Source organism: Chrysochloris asiatica, unplaced genomic scaffold (assembly GCF_000296735.1).
Source record: "Chrysochloris asiatica unplaced genomic scaffold, ChrAsi1.0 scaffold00011, whole genome shotgun sequence".
NCBI lineage: Eukaryota > Metazoa > Chordata > Mammalia > Afrosoricida > Chrysochloridae > Chrysochloris > Chrysochloris asiatica.
The window spans coordinates 7,306,497-7,311,651 of record NW_006408529.1 but is presented as its reverse complement, the minus strand read 5'-3'; the positions used below and the strand labels follow the sequence as shown (position 1 = coordinate 7,311,651).

The following is a 5,155-nucleotide window of genomic DNA, read 5'->3' as shown; positions in this document are numbered from 1 at the left end:
AAATGGCTTACATTTAACTTCTGACCAACACTTAGTTCCTGTCCTGGTGTGGTGCTATGGAAAAATGCACTGGACTCCAAGGTCTGCTTGAGCTGAAAGGTCGGAAGTTCAAACTAACCAGCTGCTCCTCTGAAACCATATACAGAGTTTCTGTGAGTTGAACCAAATCTACAGCACTTAGTATCAATAACAACTGACATAAAGTTTCGTAGTTTGACATCACTGAGGAGTGTCATGGGAAGACCAGACAACTTGCTGACATAAAGATGACATTCAAGACAAGCCAACCTTGTAACACATGGGATTCTTATGTGTCAGAATTGAATCAATGACAATTGATTTGTTTTAAGATTTGCTCTATTATAAAAGTTGATTCAGATATCTTTTATGTAAATTATAAAATATTTTGTGCACTTTGTATATATTCTTTTTAGTATAAAATTATAAAAAGGGCTCGCCGTCCGCACCTCCTAGCCTCTGCGCCATGCCTGTGGCTGGCTCCAGACCATCGCTGCAGCCGCCACCAGCCGCGCAGGAGCCGGCTCCATCGCGGGCCCCACCGCGAGCTGCAGTACCTGGGCCAGATGGAGCACATCCTCCGCTGCGGCGTCAGGAAGGAGGACTGCGTGGGAACTGGCACCCTGTCTGTGTTTGGCATGTAGGCGTGCTACAACCTGAGAGATGAGTGTCCTCTGCTGACAACCAAGCACGTGTTCTGGAAAGGTGTTCTGGAAGAGTTGCTGTGGTTTATCAAGGGATCCACCAATGCTAAAGAACTGTCTGCCAAGGGAGTGAAGATCTGGGATGCCAATGGGTCTCTAGACTTTTTGGACAGCCTGGGATTCAGCACCCGAGAAGAAGATTTGGGCCCAGTATACGGCTTTCAGTGGAGGTATTTGGGGGCAGAATATAAAGAGATGCATTCAGATTATTCAGGTCAAGGAGTGGACCAGCTGCGAAAGGTTATGGACACAATCAAAACCAACCCTGACGACAGAAGAATCATCATGTGTGCCTGGAACCCAAAAGACCTTCCACAGATGGCGCTGCTGCCCTGCCATGCCCTTTGCCAGTTCTATGTGGTAAACGGTGAACTGTCCTGTCAGCTGTACCAGAGGTCAGGAGACATGGGTCTGTGGGTGCCTTTCAACATTGCCAGCTACGCCCTCCTCATCTACATGATCATAAACCTCCTAGGCCTGAAGCCGGGTGACTTTGTACATACTTTAGAGATGCACATATATACATGAATCACATTGAGCCCTTGAAATTTCAGCTCCAGCGAGAACCAAGACCTTTCCCAAGCTCAATGTTCTTCGAAAAGTTGAGACAATTGAAGATTTCAAAGCTGAAGACTTTCAGATTGAAGGATACAGTCCTCATCCGACTATTAAAATGGAAATGGCTGTCTAGAGAGCCTGTCAAGGGCTTGTTTCACAGATAATTTTGTCAACTGTAAGGGTGGGGTTCGGTGCCCAGACAAGAATGTTCTTTTTGTTATAAAGGACAAAGGAATTAGGTCAAAACCCTGTTGGTTACCTATCAGTTAGTCATTATTAAAAACGGCTTTCTTTGAAGCATGCTGCCAATAATAATATAACCGTGCCAGCTCTTCTAATAAAAAGAGGTCTTGAGCTTGGTCAATTCACTGAGGATGTATGAAAATGGTGAAATTATAAATAATGTTAGGAAAAATGAAAATTTATGTACTCTTAACATAAACATGTATATACATTTCAAACCTTCATCTCTATATGAAGGTCACTGAATTTGAAGAATTCTTTTAAGTATTCCCTCAAACTTGAGTGAGCTGAATAACACCATCAGTCCTATAGTGTGATTATGAACATTTAAAGTTATTTGCTTTATATACTGTTATAATAAAATGATAGTTTGCAAAAAAAATATAAAAAGGTAAATATTTTGCAAAAATAGCATAGATGTCATTGCTAAGTGCCGTTGGATAAGTTCTGACTCCTAATGACCCTGTATAGGGTTCTGAGGAGTGGCTGGTAAATTTGGACCATCGACCTTGCAAGTAAAACCGACCTTACACATTATCCTGCTGCACAACACCAGGACACCAATAGCACAATTAGTTTATAGTAGATGAAAAATATGTATCATTAAGTAGTTAATTTGTACTGTGCATATACAAAATATTTAGCTCTTAAATTATTTAATTAATCCAACCAAAATTAAATTATTATTAATGCACTATGTGACTAGTGTAGATGCATTTCCTTTCCTTTTGAAGTATTACAAAGACCAGTCAAATTCAAATTTTCTTTTCAAAGACCAGTAAAAACTGATTAATGCATTTGTTTATATAACCAAATGTAAACCAAAGTAGAAAGTACAATGTTTCTAAGAAATATAAGATCAGGAATTTGGAGGAAAAGAAGGCAGGTATCACATTTCTTGGGTGATAAGGAGATTTTTAGAAAAATATTAATGTTAGTTTTTCTAGAAAATATTGATATTAAATCAGGAACTAATATATGGCTCACAATTATATAATCAAATTATGTATGCCTATGTCTTCTGAAGAGTTTGCATATACAACAATAATATAATTTACTCTACCTTTAATACCTACAATATCATCTAGCACATACTCAATAAATCCAAATGTATTGGTCACATGTATTTAGACACAAATCACAAGTGTTGTTGTTGTTGTTATGTGCCGTGGAGTCGGTTCTGACTCATAGTGACCTATTACAGGGTTTCTGAGGCTATAAATCTTTATGGGAGCAGAAAACCTCATCTTTCTCCCACGGAACAGCTGGTAGTTTCGAACTGATATCCTGAGGTTAGCAGCCCAATTAGTAATCACTATGCTACCAGAACTCCTTAGATGCATCAAATTCTCAGTTTGTCCTCCATACCAAGGCTTATCATCCAAGCAGTATAAAGAAATAATTTTCTAAGAATTTTTTTATTTTGAAATCTGAAAAAAGTTATAATTATTAATCTATAATATTATGTATTGAGAATTTGAAATATTATGGATTTAATATAGAATTTCTTAAGTGAAATAGTCTATATATGATATTACCAATATGAAAAAAACAAAGTGAGACTCTTCTTTATACTGCAATACTTTTGCACATATTTTTCCTATAAAGACAAAGTACTTAACATGCACATAATACTGGTTACATGTGTGTGTGTGTGTGTTTATTTGGCTTAAGTACTTTATTGGAAGACTATATTAGGCATTTAAAACACTAATTGTGTGTTATATGAATGTATAACTGGATGTATACATTTATACATGCATAAATGTAATTAATGTATGTTGCTGTTGTTAAGTATCGTGGAGTCGGTTCTGACTCATAGTAACCCTGCACAGGGTTTCCGAGGCTGTAAATCTTTATGGGGACAGAATGCCTCATATTTCTCCTGTGGAACTGCTGGTAATTTTGAACTGCTGACCTTGAGGTTGACAGCCCGACTCGTAACCACTACGCTACCAATTAATGTATACATTAGCAAAATTAAGATTATACTAAAAAAATAAATAAATAACCTTAAACATCTGATCAACACTAACACTGTGATATTTCAATTTATTTTCAATAAAGTTTTTTTGCTTAAACACATTTGGCATAAAATAAATTCACAGTGAGGTCTCAAGACTAAAACTTGGAGTATAAAAGATGTCTTTTACAAAGTATCCTGATGAGTTCCATGTTGTATTCAAAAGCTTAGCATAAGGTTGGACAAAATTAGAGGAACTAAGGTTTCTAAAGTGATTGTTCCCTTATAATAGCTGATAACTACTCAGTTATGTAGATTTAGTAATTTCTAGTGTCCTTTGGGAGATGCAAGTTTTAGGACCTCATTTGAATTAAAACCCGCTTAATCCCTTTTTTTTTTCTTTTTCAAATGTATTTGTTAGTATTTGAAGATATTAGTGTTTGACTTAATCCATCACCATCAATAATGAAAGAGTTGATACAATTTTTTATTCATCATGTTGATTTAATAATCTAGAAATTATCATATGTTATTGGTCTAGCCTACTGTTGTCATTGACAGTCCCAAGTAATATATTATGGTTGAGAAAGATTTTATTTCCTAATGTCATTTTATCTTATCAACCAGGTGGGTTCTCCTATATTGTTTTTGAAAAACAATAACTATTGTTAAAAATAAATCCCTACTGCAATTCATCTTGGGACCCTCTATATAAAATTGTGCAATATAATTGCACAAAATTGCAAATAAACACCTGCAGCTATGCAAAAGGAGGTATTCCTTGGGATCTACCAAATTTAACTTCCTAAATGTGATATAACTCATATTTTAAATTAGCTTATCCCAAACATATCCTTTAAATTTTGGGAAAATCTGATGAGTAGTTTTTAATTTTTGTACTTTTTTCTGTTGTTCTTATGTCATGATGAAGATAAATAAAATTTTATTTAATTTATTTAGATTAAGTAACTCCATGGAGTCCTGGTGTTGTGTTGTGGGTTAAAGAGCTGGACTGCAAAGTTGGCTTGAACTGCAAGGTCTGTGCTTCAAACTTACCAGCCACATCTCAGACATGGTCACTATGAGTCTGAATACTTGACAGCATTAAACAATAACATCAGTCCAGAAAGCATATTTACTGAAGAATGAAACTCATGTAGCTGAAAATTGAAAAAGAAAGGTAGTCAAATGAATGATTTGCAAAGATGTGAAATGAGATGAATCTTACTTAGAGAAAGCCAATGACAAAAATGATAACAGCAAAAAAAAAAAAAAGCCATAATATACAATCTGAAATTACTGCTTGAAATGTTTAGAAATATCACCAGAAGACAGTTAACTTAAATAGAAATCATTATGCAATAAAGTTACTACTTACTTGAGAAAAAAAATATTTTCAATAATTTGCATAACTTTTCTTTATTGCTTATATTTCTGTTGTGGTTAGATGCCACTGAGTCAATTCTACCTAATAGAGATCCTATGTACACACAGGAAAGAATCACTGCCCAGTCCTGCATCATCCTCACAATCACTGCTATGTTTTATTCATGTGCCAGCCACCTTGTCAGTCTATCTCCTTGAGAGCCTTCCTCTTTTTTGTTGACCCTCTCTATTTTACCAAACATGATGTCCTTATCCAAGGACTTGTCCCTCCTGCTAACATGTT

At 35.8% G+C, this 5,155-nt stretch overlaps 1 pseudogene; it reads left to right on the top strand.

Annotated features, from left to right (window-relative positions):
• The first annotated feature begins 484 nt into the window (after nt 1-484).
• LOC102838883 lies at nt 485-1,413 on the top strand (annotated as a pseudogene).
• The last annotated feature ends 3,742 nt before the right edge of the window (nt 1,414-5,155 follow it).